The following is an 18,366-nucleotide window of genomic DNA, read 5'->3' on the forward strand; positions in this document are numbered from 1 at the left end:
TAATTCTTAGTTGAATATGTTCAAAATTCAAGTCCCTGGTAATCTGATATTTGGCCAAGACAAATCAAAATCTTATATATTTTAAAAATGCCAAGTTTTCAGAGAAACAAAAAAAAATGCAATAGCAACAGATGCATTTCCCTAGACATTTTTGTTGAGCCTAGCTATATCCAGATCCTGAAGATAAGGGGGGTTATATTTCATTTCTCATAAATAATAGTCCTGGTTGCTCTTGATGTCATCTAACTAAATACTATTATGTTCCTTCCTTGACATTTTTGACCAACAGAAACTTCTGAAAATGAAAGAATATGTAAAAACTGTAAGATTTGGATGGAGGGAGAAATAAAAAGAAACTAAACGTGTATGTTTGGTTCCTTTAGAAAATGAAAATATGATTATATTTGCAATATTGAAGTATAAGAATGAAAGGGTATTTGCTTTATTTTCATTTATTCCAACATACCAACATAACTTCAACACGTATGTATGAATGTATATATATAAGGTTTGGTAATACCTAAAATCCCAAATCATGAATTGGAGGTCACCCTGTGCTACATAAGAAGATTCTGTCAACAATTTGGAAAGAAACAACAAATTAGCTAATAGACATTCAGTAATTTCAAAATAAATATTTTTATATTTAATGCTATTAAAGTTTATTTCAATTTTTGGATTAATTTTTACTTTCATGCAAAGCAAGATTATTCTAGGCATATAAACTTTCATAAAAGTTAGTAAATATATACAAGTATAGAACTGCTCCCACATGCACTTTCTCCAAATAAAACAAGGTGTTATGCAATATCACAAAATACTAAGTTAATAAATTCTGTCTTTCTAATTTGGAATATTCATATTCAATGGATTAAATTTGAAATAATCTTAGCTTTTTAGAATTCTGCTTAACAAAAATTATGGTGATTGCCTCTTAAATTCTGTTTTACTCTGAATTACATTAGACATTCAGAAAGGTTCTAAAATAAGGCTGCACAGCACAATTATTTTGATTACTGTTGGTAGTGTTTTAGATTTTATGAGATTTGGGGAAAGTTAAGCAGAAAGCGCAGAGTCCGATGCATAGCCGCCGCACTTCATCTCCTCCCCAACAGAAACAGATTCCTCTAAGAGGAGCATATTTCCATGTGACTTTTGCTGACCCATGCACATAACATGCTACAGTTTGCTAAAAAAGGAGAATTTACCTAGGGTTAATTTTTATTTTAGTAATTGATTGGGCTTTGATAAATACACTTTGTCCAATGCCCATCATGTTATTACCCTACAAACAAGATCACTACCTTGAAATAGCTATGTTGTCATTATCCGTCTCTCTTCTGTAACTCCAGTAAACATTGAGATCTTTCTTTTTCTTTTACTAAGTCTGTGCTTTTCTCTTCTGTGAAAGTCCTATATATGGACTCATATTGTATGCAGCATCTTTCCTGTGATTCTTCTACTCTTCTACATGTATCTTGGGGCCCTCTATGTCTTTGTGGCTTTGTAGCTCATTTCTTTTATTATTGAATCATAACTAAATAAAACATTATCTGTACATATCACAGCTTGCTTATCTCTTCACTCACTGACTGAAGGAAAAATGAGTGGCTTAACCAAGTTAACAGGGTTCACTTTGCTACACCCAGGGCTGAGGTTTGAGCTCAGCAATAGGAGTATGCTTAGCATACATAAGGCACTGGGTTCAATCCTTAGCAGATAAGGAAATAAACCTGCTGTGAACATTCTTGTATGACCTAAATTTCTTTTTTTTTAATTAGGTATTTTCTTCATTTACATTTCAAATGCTATCCCAAAAGTCCCCCATACTCTCTCGCGCCCCCGCCAGTCCCCTACCCACCCACTCCCACTTCTTGGCACTGGCATTCCCCTGTACTGAGGCATATAAAGTTTGCAAGACCAAGGGGCCTCTCTTCCCAATGATGGCCAACTAGGCCATCTTCTGATACATATGCAGCTAGAGACACGAGCTCCGGGGGGGTAGTGGTTAGTTCATATTGTTGTTCCACCTATAGGGTTGAAGACCCCTGTAGCTCCTTGGGTACTTTCTCTTGCTCCTCCATTGGGGGCCCTGTGTTCCATCCAATAGCTGACTGTGAGCATCCACATCTGTGTTTGCCAGGCAGCGGCATAGCCTCACAAGAGACGGCTATATCAGGGTCCTTTCAGCAAAATCTTGCTGGCTTATGCAATGGTGACAGCGTTTGGAGGCTGACCTAAATTTCTGACTCATTTGGAAAAATACTGTGGAATACAGGTGCTAGATCATAAGTTAAGCCTATGTTTAACTTCATTAAGAAAATATTATAACTCTTCTAAGGTAGATCTGCTACTCTACATTTTACCAGCAACGCATCAACACCACAGCATTCTAAATCCTCATCCTTTTTTTTTTTTTTTTTTTTTTTTTTTGTAATTTGGACTGTTTGAGAATTTAGTCATTCTGATAGGTCCATACTGGTATTGCACTGCCTTCACTGCAATTTTCTAATGATGCACACTAATGATCATCTTCTGTACAATTATCTATGTATATGTATTTTATTTAGTTGGTGACGTATTTAGAAAACTTGCCCATGGTATATATATGATATGAATGTGTTTCTTGTGTGTGTATATGTGTGAGTGGGGTGTGAGTGTGTGATATGTGTGAGTATGGGTATGATGTGTGTGTGTGTATGTGTGATGTGTGTGTGTGTGTGTGTGTGTGATGCATGTGTATGAGAGAGAGAGACTAGAGATGAACCTTGAATATTATGCTGCATGCATCATTAAAGAAGATTTGTGAGAAGAGATATTTCACTTGCCTAGTTAATATATTTGACTAAGCTCACAATCGAGTCAAGCCCCCAAGTGTGTACCTCATCCTGTCTTAGCAGTACTGGGATTATGATACACACTTCATACCCAGATTTGCCTATTAAGCTAATTATTGAGTTTTAAATGTTGTTACTTAAGCTACTATGTACTTATCAGAAATCGTTTACAATGTTCTCTCAGTCTGTAGCTTATCTTCATTCTGGTAATCACATAGCATAACTTTTTCTCATAAAACCACTTTTGGTGCATATCTAAAACATCCTCACCAAAGTTAAGACTGTTTATAACTTCTGCAACCCACTCCATAGACAATCATGCCTTCTGTGGCCAGTGTTATGTGTTCTTTACCTTCCTTCCAAATCTGCAAGTCTGTCATTTCTCTTTCCTTCTTTGCTAATCTTTGAGTTTCTAATATGATGTTGAACAGAAATGTAGAGAGTAGGCATCCTTACATGTGTTTTATGTTATGAGAAAAGCATAAAACATCTCACCAATTGTTATCCATAAAGCAACAAACATGCAAGTACCAACTTGGTAGACGAAATGAATGGTTGCAGTGTACCAGAAGTTTCTGTTTTACCTACTTCAATTTACCACCTATCTAAAATGAAACAACTACTCTACCTTTTGTTGTGACCACTTCTTGCATTCATAAAATAGAAAGTTTAATTTGGGAAATTTACATTTAAAAAAAGAAACAGTGCCATTAGTTTCTGGATTATGTATTCAACATTCAAATCTCAGATTCAAACATAATGTTGTTGCTTTACTTTGCTCAATGCTACTACATTTGAGTAGAAAACTACCAAAGACTTCTGTGAATGATGTCTTCAAATGTGCCATCAACCCACCACCAAGGAATGAGTGATTCTACTGAATCAATAGACTTAAAAACCGTTTTAAGTCTTAAGTAGTGGCTTAAAGAATCCTCCATCTACCAGTTTCTGTACAGCAACTAAATTTCTATGTCTATATATGATCACGAATCCACATCTTTTAAGATTTTCATTTTGCTGCAATCAAGCAAAAAAGGATAGACACAACCTCATGTTAAGAAAGTGATTAGAAAAGATATTTGAACCAAATATCTGATCTCTGACAAAATAAACATCAAACCAAAACAAATCAGACAATAGGGAAGGATACTTCCTACTCATTAAAGGAAAATTCCACCAGGATGACATGTCAATATTATCTATAGCCCTAACTCAAGGGTACCAAAGTTGGAGAAAAACAAACAACCAAAAAAACAAACACACTACTGCAGCTTAAATCACATATTTTTATTAGATATTTTCTTTATTTACATTTCATTAAAAACAATGAATTTATGAAATTCTTGGGGAAATGGATGTATCTGAACGATATCATCCTTAGTGAGATAACCCAATCACAAAAGAAGTCATTAGATATGCACTCACTGATACATGGATATTAGCTCAGAAACTTAGAATACCCAAGATACAATTTGCAAAACACAAGAAAATCAAGAAGAAAGAAGACCAATGTGTGGATACTTCATTCCTCCTTAGAATAGGGAACAAAATACCCATGAAAGGAGTTACAGAGAAAAAGTTTGGAGCTAAGACGAAAGGATGAACCATCCAGAGACTGCCCCACCTGGGGATCCATCCCATAATTAGCCACCAAACCCAGACACTATTGCATATGCCATCAAGATTTTGCTGAAGGGACCCTGATATAGCTGTCTTGAGTGAGGCTATGCCAGTGCCTGGCAAATACAGAAGTGGATGCTCACAGTCATTTAAATCACATATTGACCCTCAAATACTAATAGTGGAAAATGACAATAATCTGCTCTCACCAGCAGACAGGTCATCTAGACAAAAACTAAACAGAAAAATACTGGAGTTAAATGACATCATAGTCCAAATGGACCTAGTAGATATTTGCAGAACATTTCACCAAAACACAAAAGTATACACCTTCTCCTCAGTACCTAGCTGAAATTTATACAAAATGACCACATACTCAGACACAAGCATGTCTCAACAAATGCAATAAAATAGAAATGATTCTCTGTATCATATCAGATTAAAACTGAAAATCAACAACAGTACCAACAGAAAGCTCAGGAGCTCATGGAAACTGAACAACTCACTAAGGAATGAAAAATGGCTGAGGATAGAAATTAAGATAGAAATTAAAGACTTTATAGAATTGAATGAAAATGAATACCCAATATATCTAAATTTATGAATATATTAAAGGCATTTTAAAGAGACAAAATCATAGCACTAAATATCTACATTCAAAAAAGGAGAGATCACATACTACTATCTTAACAACACACCTAAAAACCCTGCACACACAGAAAAAGAAGAAATCACAATCAAATCATTGGATGGTAATGATCAATCAATAAATAATCAATCTCAATCCTGAATCAATAAAACAGAAACAACAACAAAAACAATACAGAGAATCAATAAATCAAAAAGTTGGTTTTTTGAGAAATTTTACCAATCGTAACCCTAATCAACTGTAAATTGGAGAAAGGATATCCAAATTAATAAAATTAGAAATGAAAAGGAACTATAACAGCAGGCACCAGTAAAATCCACAGAATTATAAGGAAAAACTTTAAAAACCTGTGCTCCATCCTTTTGAAAAAAAAATGGTTAACTCTCTTGACATAGACTAGTTATCAAAGTTAAATCAAGAGCTTATACGTAATTTAAACAGATTTATAGTGAAACAGAAGAATCATTAAGTATCCCATTCTCAAAAAGTCCAATTCCAAAATGTTTTAGCACAAAGTTGTACCAAACTTTCTAATAATTATTGCCAATGCTTCTCTAATTATTCCACAAAATAGACACACAAGGAACAATATAATTCATTGTATGAGGCTACAGTTAACCTGATACTAAAAGCAAATAAAGACACAATAAAAAAAAAGAAAATTAGAGATTACACCATCAAAATAGGTTCAAATTTTCTCAAATATATATATATATATATATATATATATATATATTAGAAAATGGGTACAAGAATACATAAAAAGGTTTCCCCAAATGATCGAGTAGCCTTCGTCCCAGAGATGCAGGGATGGTTCAATACATGGAAATCAATAGATGTAATCCATCCTATAAACAAACTGAGAAAACTACTGAATTACCATTTCAAAATCAAATACCCCTTAGTGAAAAGTATCCTATAGATATTAAGAACACAAGGAATATTCTTAAACATAATAAAGGCAGTTTACAGGAAGCCCATAGCTAAAGTTGACTTAAATAAAGAGAAACACTCTTCCACTAAAATCATTAATTAGACAAGGTTGTTCACTCTCTACATACCTATTTAATACAGTACTTGAAGTCTTAACTACAACATAAGGCCTATGGGAATAGTCAACCAATATTTGATTTGACTGAAGGCTCACTGCACAAGATGGAACCCACACCTGACACAGCCTAGGCGATCAAGAATTGGAGAATAAATAGTTCAGTTATCTAGAATAAAAACAAACCTGCTGTTCTAAAATGAAACAAAACAAAATTACACTAAAAAAAAAAAGAGCAATAAAGTGACTCTCTGGTGACACTTGGCTATACTCATAGTTCAGAGCCTTGATCAGCCATCATCGAAGAAGCTTCCTCCCACAGCTAATGGGAAACAAATCCAGAGACCTACAGACAGATATGCAGAAAATGAGACACCTTTACACACTTAGTCCTAAATAGGATGTCTCCATTAGGTCCTTTCCCTCAAATTTCAGGGAACGATGAGGAAAGGAAGATAGACTGTTAAGAGAAAGAGGGACTAGAAGACACCATGAAAACCAAGGTCCTCAAGTCAGCAGGGTAAATGCACATATGAACTAGTAGGGACTGAGGATGAATGCATGTGGGTTTGAACCTATTGGAGTTCTAGAGCTGAAGGCATAAGTGCACATATGCTAAAACTTGAAACCACAAAGCAATCTCCAACTGATACCCACTTGCAAGTAAGAATTAATTTTCTCCAAGGGAAACTCTCTGGGGAAACAAACTACCCTTAAATACAAGCCTCTCTCCCAGCACTACATGGCCAACAGAAAATGAACTCAAAGATAAGGTATCCTGAGGCTGGAGAGATATCTTGGTGTTTAAGAGCACTGACTGCTCTTTCAGAGCTCCTGAGTTCAATTCTGAGCAACCACATGGTGGCTCACAACCCATCTAAACTATTATTAGATACCCTCTTCTGGTGTGTCTGGGGACAGCTAAGTGTACTCATATAAATAAAATGAACAAATCTATTTTTAAAAATACATTTTTCCTAAGACTACTGTAAAAATATATACTACTCAAAGGTCTTTGTCTCATAATAGATGCCAGGGTTTTTATTTATTTATTTATTTGTCAATTTTACATTATTTTTACTGTGTGTGTTTGTTTCTCTCTTTTATGCTACAGATCATTTGCATATATATTAAGGATTCCAGTTTGGTGTTTTCTATGGGATTCCCAAGTGGGCAAAGAAGTAGATCTTAAATCTATCTATGTATGTTTCCTATGGCTTTGCTTGTGCTATTTTCCTGTTTGCTTTGTCCTGTTACAATGTATTGGTTTTAGGTTTATCTTATTATAATTTGTTCGATAGTTCATTATCCTGTAGAAGCCTATTTGCTTTCTAATGAGAACCAGAAAGTGGGTGAAGCCAGATACGAGGTGAGATAGGAAAGTACTAGGAGGAGTTTGGGGACGGGTAACTATAATCAGGATAAATTATGTTAGAAAAAGGCTATTTGCAATAAAAGGAAAAAATAAAAAGATATTACAAAAAGATAAATAGTCTTTCTACCATCCTAAGCTGACATAATTGATACATTTTTGTTTTTTTACAGTAGTCTAAGGATGCAATATCAATCCAAGTCTCAATGAGAGAGGTGAAAAAAAATTAAAATGACTGTCTTACCCAGTGGTAAGTTTAAATAGATACATTACAATAGTCTTGTTCTCAGATATAGAGAAATATAACAAAGGAAAAAACACAGTTTGACGCAAAAATAATATAATTGGCATTACTGCTAACATTAAATTTAATTAAATAATATATTTTGTATCAGAACAGTCTCAAGTCCTTAATAGTTCTCCATGAGAAAGTACACTGAGAACATGTATTGAATATTATTATTCTGAGGTTGAGATAGTAAATATTAATATGAATCAGAATGCTAAAATTACTAAACAAACAGCTGCATACTTGTGGAATTAGTGCAAACAATATTGTCAACATATTACACTCTACTAATCAACCCAGAGCAGAAAAATACCACAAAGCATGAAAATACAATGACTTACATGTGGAGGGGTAGACTTTAGTCCTCTCCCAGGGTCTAGAAGTCTTAATATTTGTGCTTCACTCTTTCCTTCTCTGGAATATTCTTTTATTTAGAGAGTAGGTGAGGATCGAGCTTCAACAGAGTTCTCTTACTTGTTTGGTCTGGGAAGAAAGTACATTTTTAATCAGTCAATCAGTCATGATAAAATGCTTCCAACTTCTTTTTTTTTTCTTATTATAAGGGAATAGAAATTTTAATCTACTTTGTGTTAGGGATGAAGTAAACAGAATTGTAGGAACTGCCTTGTCGAACATCATAATCAATAACCAAGTATTTAAACGCCACTAAAAGAAAACCACATTTATATACATTTTAATTTTCACAGATAAGCAATAGAACAAGAGAAAATTAATATTAAAATCTAAATGGCTAGAAAAGCCTCCAAAACTGTATTTTTAAAAGCCTGACATAATTTTGCAAATCCATGACTCTGGATGGACTGGCTGAGACAATTAGCTTTTGAATATTTTTACTCATTCATTTTAACATCTCAAGGCTAAAGAATGACAGGATGATTATAAAAGTGTAAAGGAAAATCCATTTAAAAAAAAACTTTAATGCAGTAATAAAAGAGATGATTTCAAAAGCCTAAGATAGACCAGAAATATGTAGAACAGGTTTATAAGTGAGCAAGAAATTTATAGAAAAATTTATTTTTAAATGGAGCCAGGCTTAGAAAATGGCTGCTTACGCAAGGCATCCTGAGCAAATTAGAATACATTATGCAGATACTGTCTAATTTTATCATAATTCCTTAATAAATCTATTAGGTGTTAAGATATACACAGTCGTTTCTTTATAGGATAGAGGGAATTGCTATACGAATAGCTGACCTTTGGTGTCACGAATATCCATTAGGTTAAAAGAATTCAATCTATTATACAAATTTTATTAAAATGAAAGTTTCTACTAGCTGGAATTTTCTGATTCATTAAAATTACATATGAAGACAAATGTCTTCAATTTGTACTATATGTCAGATTATTTCTGGTGACTTATCTTTAAAAACCATTTAGTGTCTTCTACTAGTTCATGTTACAATATAGAGATGTACCTTTAGGACAAAACTGAAATAAAATATTGATGTTTGGAGCAAGTTGTATGATAGCACTTTAAACTTTGTTTGCACTCAGAAACTGAATACACTACATGAGGGATTTCTGACTTTCTTATGTTTTGGAAATTTTAAGCAATTAAAAAAAAACAATATGAATAGCAGAGTAAATACAAAACTAAATTTTATGCAAAGGAAAAACTACCTCTTCAAAACATTTGTCTAATCACAAACTATTTCTTTTCCTTGTCCCATTGACTTGGTGTAACAAGATAATTTGAAGAAGGAGTAACAATACAAATTTTATTACCAAAGATTTAATAGTATTATGTGAGAAAACATTGTCATGATTAGATTTCTAGGGTGAGAGAAAAGCTGTTCTGCTTTATTTTATGAAAATCCAATTAATCTTGGTCTAATTTAAAAGTCTTATTATTAAGACTTACTGATATGCATTTTCTATATCAACATATCCATGTGGCTGTTCAAAACAGGTAGTTTTCTACACTTTTGAGAAGAGAAAATAAATGGCTCTTTAGCTGTAGCTCAGTACACATTCTTTTAGAGTCTTTTTAGCTGTAAAAGGATGAATATTATCATCAGGCTTTGGATAACCTGGTCTAACAGGTCATTTTGAGAAAGGCCTGTGCTAGTATATGCTTTACGTATCTACCAGACACATGAGAGGAGTATGCCATGCCCTTACAGGGCAAAGCCTGAGTATGGCTAAATTTATATTTAGATGTGAAAATATATAAAGAACCAAGCCACACACACACATACTCAACATACACACACCACATTGACTATTTGCAAACAACATATTCAGGTATGCATAGGGCATGCACACATGCATATACAACATATACACCCAAAATGCAGTACCTTTCACATACCGCATATGCGCCTACTTGCACACACAATTATGTGCACAAATAATTGCACTTTGCTTTTTAATAAAACTTGCTTTGAATAAAGATAAGGTTTGTCAGGAGAGACTGTTCAGTGGTTAAGAGCACTCGCTGGTGTTACAGAAAACTCAGATTTGGTTCCCAACACCCTTAATCATCTGGAACTCCTGTCCCAGAGACTCCAGTGCCTTCTTCTGACCTCTGCAGAAGCTAGGCATGCACAGTGTACACATGTGTACAAACTAGCAAATCACTCATGTACATAAAATGAGACAAATGATTTTTCTATGTCGGAGCTAGGGAGATTACTGAGCAGTTAAGAGTACTTGCTGTTCTTTCTTTTTTTTTATTTAATATTTTTTATTACGTATTTTCCTCAATTACATTTCCAATGCTATCCCAAAAGTCCCCCATACCCTCCCCCCCCCACTTCCCTACCTACCCATTCCCATTTTTTTGGCCCTGGCGTTCCCCTGTACTGGGGCATATAAAGTTTGCGTGCTCTTTCAAAGGACCGAGTTTCCATTGCAAGCACCTACATGGAGGGTCATAACCAACTGTAAATTCCACTTTCAGGGGAACTGACATTTGTAGCCTTTTGCACACATGTGATACACATACGTACAGTCAGGCACACACACACACATACAACAAATAATTTAAAAAAAACAAAAACTTTTGCTTGAAAATTCAGGTAGACTGTAATATTTATCTTAAAATACATAGCACAACATATGCTAACGTCCTTTTTGGGGGGTTTTTGCAAACTAAGACCACGGTGCTTTCCCACACTACTTGAACTCCTCGTTTGCAGACAACTCCACCAATATAGAACCTCGGCATTTAGAGCTAGGTGTCCATCATTGTCTTTTCAGCATGCCCAAGGTCACAGATTTATATTTAGTGTTATGCTTTCTTCTGTTCTTTCAGAGACAGTTACGTTCGGGTGGTTTCTTTCTCTGATGTAATGAAAGTCACTGATAACAATGATTAAAGGGAAGAGGCTTCATTCTGACCCAAAGTTCCAGGGTACAGCTCATCATGTGCATAGTCATGTTCTTGGAGCTGTTGGTCATATGGTATCCCCATTCTAGATGATGAGAGCAATGGATGTATGCTGCTGCTCAGCAGCCTTTCTCCACGGAGAGTTCAAGTTCTCAGTGAGGGGATGGTGCTACCTAGAATACTTGCATCTTTCCATCTCCATTACTGGGGTCAGGTTAATCCCACCCAGGAATGCTAGGAAGCACTTGTCTCTTTTTTGAATCAAAACTGTATATAGTACCTTTGTCAGTAAATTCACTCTGTATAATAAAATAATTATAATTCTTGCAACCATCTACAGACATTAAATTAAGATCGAATAAAAGGCCTTACTATAATGGCTGGCACACAGTCAGCCTGAATTTATTGGAACAATAGGTGGTTTGACTTTTTGTTCTTGATTGCCTGCAATGGATGTGGCTCATACATAACTCAGCTATGAGTATCTATCCCTTTCACTCTTAAAACTTTACCAGTTTGGATAGCCATGCACCCATGCCAACTATAACAAATTATTATTTCTTTATCATTTGATTATTTATAAACAATTTATTTTCCATTTTAGTCTTTGTTATATCCCCTGATTTGACTGAATAATATAAATATGCAAGGAGATTATAATATATAAATCTATCACGGCAATATTAATAGATTCAAATAGATGTTTGAGTACAGTGCTTTGGATTCCAGACTGTGGTAGTTTTTAAGGTTGTAGAATCTTTAAGAGGCAGAGCCTCATGGGAAAAATTACATCACTGAAAGTGTGCTCAATGATAGAGATATTGGGTACCCCACACACTCATTGATTTTTAGCAACCATGAAGTATACAGAACTCTTCCCCCATGATGTGGGAACATAAACATCAACAACAAGAAAAAAGCATCACAAATTGAAACCACTGGAACTGTAACCCCAAACCCCCATTTTAACCTTCTAAATTTTATCTCAAACACTTTGTACCATCAGTGAAAAACTGCCTGACAAAATTTCCACAAACAAAAAAACAGCGCTTGCCTCTCTGTGCTGATCTCAACTTAAAGTGACTACTAGGTGCACACTTTCCTGGTTAGTCCCTTCTGAGAGTCTTAAGCCATCTGAGTCTTATAGCACTGTGAACATCTGCCTTTCTGAGAGTTGGGTTGAACAATAGTTATAGCCAATGAGACACATGGTGAGTAAGTTCTACAGAGGAGTTAAATTACCAGAAGACCATGAGCAAACCTAGGACAAGAGCAAGATAGGCATCTGTTTCTGGTTTTTGGTTGATAATCCCAGGTTGTTTCACTTACAAAGGTGGTTGCAAGCAGGGCCAGGTTTGCGGGCAAGCATCAGAATAATGGTAGGAAGCCTTTGAGGGTTTCACAATAAATAGACAATGAGAAGTACACAGCAGCTCACATGTGGCTTTCTATGAGGTACAGACTAGAAGAACAGCTCTGAGTAGGTACTTGATTTCTGCCATTTCTGAACATAAGAATAAAGATTTAGTCATGGTAATCGTGAACTTTTCAAGAGGGACTAGAATGTAGGTGCCATGTGTTTGTGTGTGTAGATGAAAGAGTAATGCAATAAACCAGTTTTTTTAAGATTTTACAACTAATTTCCTATTTAAAATATAACAAATTACAAGAAATGATATATAAAATACTTACAAGGGCTTTGGGCCACTGAATTCTGGCATCAGTGTTTGATACGCTAGTCTATGGACTAGCAACCTTGTTATGTCAAAGATTCAAAAGGGAAAACTGTTTCAAATTCTGATAATTTTTTTCAAAGAGTCACCCACATACATTTTAAAAATATTTGCTATTTAGTTTTGTACTCTTCAAATGAAATATGGTTTCCCATTTTCTCTTTCTCAGTTCTTTATGTTCTGAATCTTTAGCATTTTTATGTAAATATTCTGCTATTCACACTTATTCAAATAAGTAATATTTTATTTATCATCAAAACATAATCTTGATCTTTCTTTTTACTCAAGAACACATATGTTTTCTTAAATATATACCAAAAAATACCAGATGTCTCCATAAGTAATATAAAAACAAGTATCATTTTCTACCTCTGAAATTACAATCTTTTCCTCACTTCTCCAGTAATGATTTTACATTCATATCCCTCACACCCTAGAGTATCTTTAAACATCATCTCATTATTTTGCAGGCTACCCAACTTAACAAGGTTTCCCAAGCATATGTTTTTAAAATCTGTTACACTGGCAGAAGGAGAGGGGGGAAGACATTAATGTCTAAATTTGAATATATTCATCTGAAAATATACAAATATTTCTCCACAGTCTTTTCTTGCATGTTCATCAGTCAATGCTGTTTTAAAAAGAAAATCTGTTTATTCTTGATATCAAACTTGTTTGTTTATTCTTATATTAGTTTGGTTTTGACTGCTGGGATAAAACATTCTGACCAAAAGCAACTTGAAAAGGGCAAGGTATCTTATGATCTATTATAGTCCATCAACACTGAGGATGACATGCAGGGACTCCAACAGGGACCTGAAAGCCAGAGCTACAGCAGAGAAAGAAGGGTGCTCCTTGCTGGCTTGCTCTCTGTGGCTTGCCCAGTTTGCTTTCTCATATGCCCTAGGGCTATCTCCCAAAGCGTGGTACTACCCACAGTGTGCTGGAACTTCTCACGTTTATCAATAATCAAGACAATGCTCCATCAACTTGCCTATTGGCCAATGGAGATATTTTCTCAACTGGTTGCTTCTTTCCATTATTTTGTGTCAATTGGGTAAAAACTGATCCATACTATTCCATTAATAGATTTGTGCAAACTTCATAAATTCAAACGGAAATGTACTGTACCTGCTTTTATCAGACTTGAGTCTCCACATGATTTCATCCCTCTCAAAATCTGCCTCTCCAATTTTACTATGCCCTTACAACCTGGATTCCTTATCAGGATCTTCAGGAAACATCCTCTTAATATCTGATGAAGAAACAATCAAACACATAGCATTTTCTGTAAGGTTTCCTTTCAAAGTGTCTACTGCCAAGTAGGGTGATGTACACCTTTAATGCACACCAATATTGGGAGACTGAGGCAGGTGGAATTTGTGAGTTCAAGGATAGCCAAGGCTACATAGAGAGATCTTGTCTCAAAAAATCAAAAATGAGAGAGAGAGAGAGAGAGAGAGAGAGAGAGAGAGAGAGAGAGAGAGAGAGAATTAAAACACTACTTAGTAGTTACTTGGTCACAGGGTTACTTAATTCAGTCTAGCCACATAGACAGCAAGACACTGTCCGGATGACCACATAGACTGTCAACCTAATCTACTGTGTAACAAGTCTGTTCATTTTACCTGTTCACATGCATTAAAACCTCTTTGAAAACAGAATACTCCACTTTTGTCTGGGTCTTTCCTACCAACAGGGATATTTTGAATGAAGTATTAAACCACAGAACAGGGCTGAAGCAGATACAGGAGGATGCAGAGGAAGACAGGAGGCTTTTCCTCCAGGCTTTAATCCTCTCTACTCAGGCCACACCACCCCATTGATATTACTTTCAGTTCTAAATAATATTTTTCAAGCATATAACTTATGCAGAACAAGAAAGTCATTATTTGATTTAATTCTGTAAAATCTGAGACAAATTGCAGAGAAGGTATGACCAAATACTTGCTTTTTAATACATCGAATTTCTGAACTAACAGTAAATTTAGAGCTCAAATTAAAATTAGACTGTGTGTGTGTGTGTGTGTGAAAATCACATGACAAGTATGTGACAATTTGTTTCAAAATGATACAGTGAATCTCTAAGATGGGTCGTCATCTTAATTCTGTGTTTCTTCTAGAAGTGAAGATTAAAACAATCCCACTCAGTGTACTCGAACTCAGTCAATAAGTTATCCATTATTTTAAAAATAAACTTAATTCTAACTCTGTTAGTGGTATTTTAAAATAAAAAAAAACATGTAATGATGTATTTTCTATATTTAGTAGCCTTTCTTTAACAAGTCATCTAGTCCAAACTTTCTCAAAATGTAGTATAGAAATTACAACATCTATGTCTTGGTTTGCTTGATTATATTTCAATCCAACCGCTTCTATTGGATCACATCAGAAAACATTGATATTCCTGTGCATACTGTCCACCATATATACTTCTTATAACCGTACACTTGACACCACTTATACCTCTTATACCACGTTACCCGTATCTTGCATGTGTACTGTATGTATTTAGAATTGCCAAGTAAAATAAAGTTCCTATAGTATACATGTGATAAAATCAACACCCACGCCCCGGAGCGCATAGCCAGGACAGCACCAAAGGTTTAGACGATATCTATGTTTTATTCTGACTAGTTTATGATTATATGTTGGCTTGTTTATAAAGTGGATGGAAAAATCTATGATGTGCAAACAGTCGGGAGAGGCCAACAAAACCCACAACACCTTATCTATATTAGCCTGACAATTGAGTTTGAACAACAGTATTTTCTAAATGTACTCTATTCAAGGCTGGATATGTAATTACCTTCAGTCCATAGTCTAGACATTAATGCTTTCATAGTATTTAAGACTCCTTGTAACATGCTTGCAGCTTTAAGTAAGCAAGGCTAAATCTTGACCAGATAAATTAGCAAAGAATGCAATAAAAGCCACAATAAAAGAACTTTATCCTACAAACCTTCAAGTTGCTGCTAAATGAGATTTCTTTGAAATGCAGATCAGTTGAACTAGATTAGTGAATTTTAGCTCCTGTCAACATCATAACAAAATACAAATACAATTGTTCCCTGGTCTTATCTCCAAGCTTCCATCTGCTGCCTTGTTATTTACTTTCCTTGATTTACTATGCAGATCTAAATAAGGCACATCAAGAAGGGCTTACAGCACAATGGCTTCTTAAGCTTTACATCAAGGTATTTGAAACTGAAGCCAGGAAAGGGCTGCCATCAAAGACATATCTCTAATGAACTTCCATATCAGAGAAGGTTTGGTATTTAATACTGCTGTGAAAAGAAAGAGCTACAAATCAGAATGGCCTATGAAAGAAAATGCCTACAAATCTTGATGAGATTAGCACCTCTGAGAATTAATATCCCAATAAAAATGATGTCTGGTACCTTGAAGAGTTAACTCTCAACCTTTCCAAATATAATGCAGTATGTCAGGGCAGACAAATCATTTGACAAGGTTAAAAGGTCAGGGAAGAATTTTTAATTTTCTTTCTATGCTAGAAAATAATATTATTTTCCTCCTATATAACAATATATCTGTAACAGAACAAACACCCTTGACTAGAATTAACTGAGCTGTAACATGATTCTCAATGCCACAGACATTTTCCACTGTTTTAAATAGGAAAAATTACGGGAAAACCTCACAATAAAAGAATCTAATATAAAATGACAACATGCAACATTTGTTCATCTGTTCTTGTAGTTCCTGTTTCTATCCCCACAGCAATCTATGAGAACAGAGTAACAGTTTCTATAATATGTAAACCCTGAGATTTTTTTTTCCACTATATACCACCATTCTTTATGGAAAATAAGGAAATAGTCCTTCCACTCTTCGTTCCCACCAATTATATTTTTTCATTTATAATTCTAACATACTGGGCTCGAACAAAATAATTCACAAAACTAACGTGAAAGTTTCCCACAAACCCCTTGCAATCCTGCCTGACACTTTCTTTCCCATGAGCAATAAGGTCTATAAACAAATGATACTTTGTGGGGATTTTTTTTCCTAAAGAAAACATTTCAATCATTTATGTCATTCTATAGAGAAGATCCCACAAGCATGTTCTGTTCTGTGGATCAATCAGTTCCAAACCAAAGTAGACATGTTGTTGACTCCCGTGCCTGGAAATCCTGCTGCAGGCTCACCAGATGATGAAAACTGAGGTATGCAGTGTACAGGGCCCCACATGGCACTCAGTAGCTCCTGGGCATGTCAAACTTCACAACTACCCTACAGTCAATGACAGCAAACACCTTCCTTGTTCTTTCTTCCAAACATAAATTTGCCTCTCTCATTCCTCTGAATTATGGGCTGTCTTCCAGAAACAAAGCCATAAATAGAAGCAACCTCCCATGCCTATACAACAGGAATCACAGTTTGTCTTTTTGTTGGATTTCATTTCTTCTCAGTGATGTTCCAGACTCATTTACAACCACAAGAAACTGTTGTTACCTCTTCTTCTTTAATGACACGACAAAACAACAGATTTACATATTCAATAGCAGGTGCTATGACAGGTTTGTCTGCTCTTGACCTAAAACATGTAAAGGAGGTTGATGTGCAACAGCTGTCTCAAAGATGTTTGTGCTCTGATGGGCAGCCGAAACTCTGCCATCTGTGTATGTTCAAAATGACAGTCTGCTTGAAGAACCGATTGATAGCTAGTACCTCACCTTTATCCATAAGTTGAGTTCGGAACTTTGCACAATTTTGCTATCAGTCTCCCACAAAAGGTGTTAAATGGGAAATCTTACATGAACAGTTAACATATATAATTGATCATTAACAGACATTTTTTCACTATTTTAATACACTGTAAGGTACCTAATACTGTATTATAATAACAGTATCACATCCCAGGTCCCAATTTTCACTGTTTAATGATTTTAATTGCCAGGATAATGACCAAAATAACTACATCCTATGATTCCTGCTACATTATCGGTTACCTAATCTATTCTTATAGTCAAGCTACAATTTTAGATTTTAAAAACAATGAAGTTACATTGTAGCTTTTTAAAGCTCTCTTATTTTTAGCTTTAATTAAGACAAGGACTTTTTTGAGGGTATAACAATTCCCTTTAAGATGAAAGGTTCCTCTGTTTTCCTTCTCCATGAAAATAAAGAATCCAAGTTGGACCATGGCCAAAATGGCCGAAATGGTTTGTTTTGAGTGGTATTTGTAGAAAGCAACACCCTATGACCCAAGCTTGAGGTTGGATGATCTCTCTAAGATCTAATTTATTTGTCAAAAGAGGTTTTCATCACAAACATACAAAGGCGAGATGTGAGTAGTACTGCTCAAATAAAACAAATCATCTACAGCGCTTTCTTAAGGAGTAGCAATCGCTTATAAACACAGAAGGTTTGCTAAAATAAACAGTCTCCACATCACCAGTGAAACACTCTAGCACCACCAGATAACAAAAGAAACCCTGTCTC

At 35.0% G+C, this 18,366-nt stretch overlaps 1 protein-coding gene across 4 annotated transcripts in view; it reads right to left on the reverse strand.

The window, feature by feature from the left end:
• The window catches only part of Foxp2 (forkhead box P2), a 543,295-nt gene that overhangs the window by 451,441 nt on the left and 73,488 nt on the right, over positions 1 to 18,366 (reverse strand). For 3 of the 4 annotated variants that reach the window (XM_085840817.1, XM_085840813.1, XM_085840818.1), the window contains exon 2: positions 8,157 to 8,298. The gene's annotated coding sequence lies outside the window, so the exon portion shown is untranslated. Of the gene's footprint in view, positions 1 to 8,156; positions 8,299 to 14,031; positions 14,117 to 18,366 lie in introns of those variants that run through there. The other variant, XM_085840814.1, reaches the window with a different exon arrangement.

Source organism: Mus caroli, unplaced genomic scaffold (genome assembly GCF_978045245.1).
Source record: "Mus caroli unplaced genomic scaffold, Mus_caroli_1 scaffold_7, whole genome shotgun sequence".
NCBI classification, from domain to species: domain Eukaryota; kingdom Metazoa; phylum Chordata; class Mammalia; order Rodentia; family Muridae; genus Mus; species Mus caroli.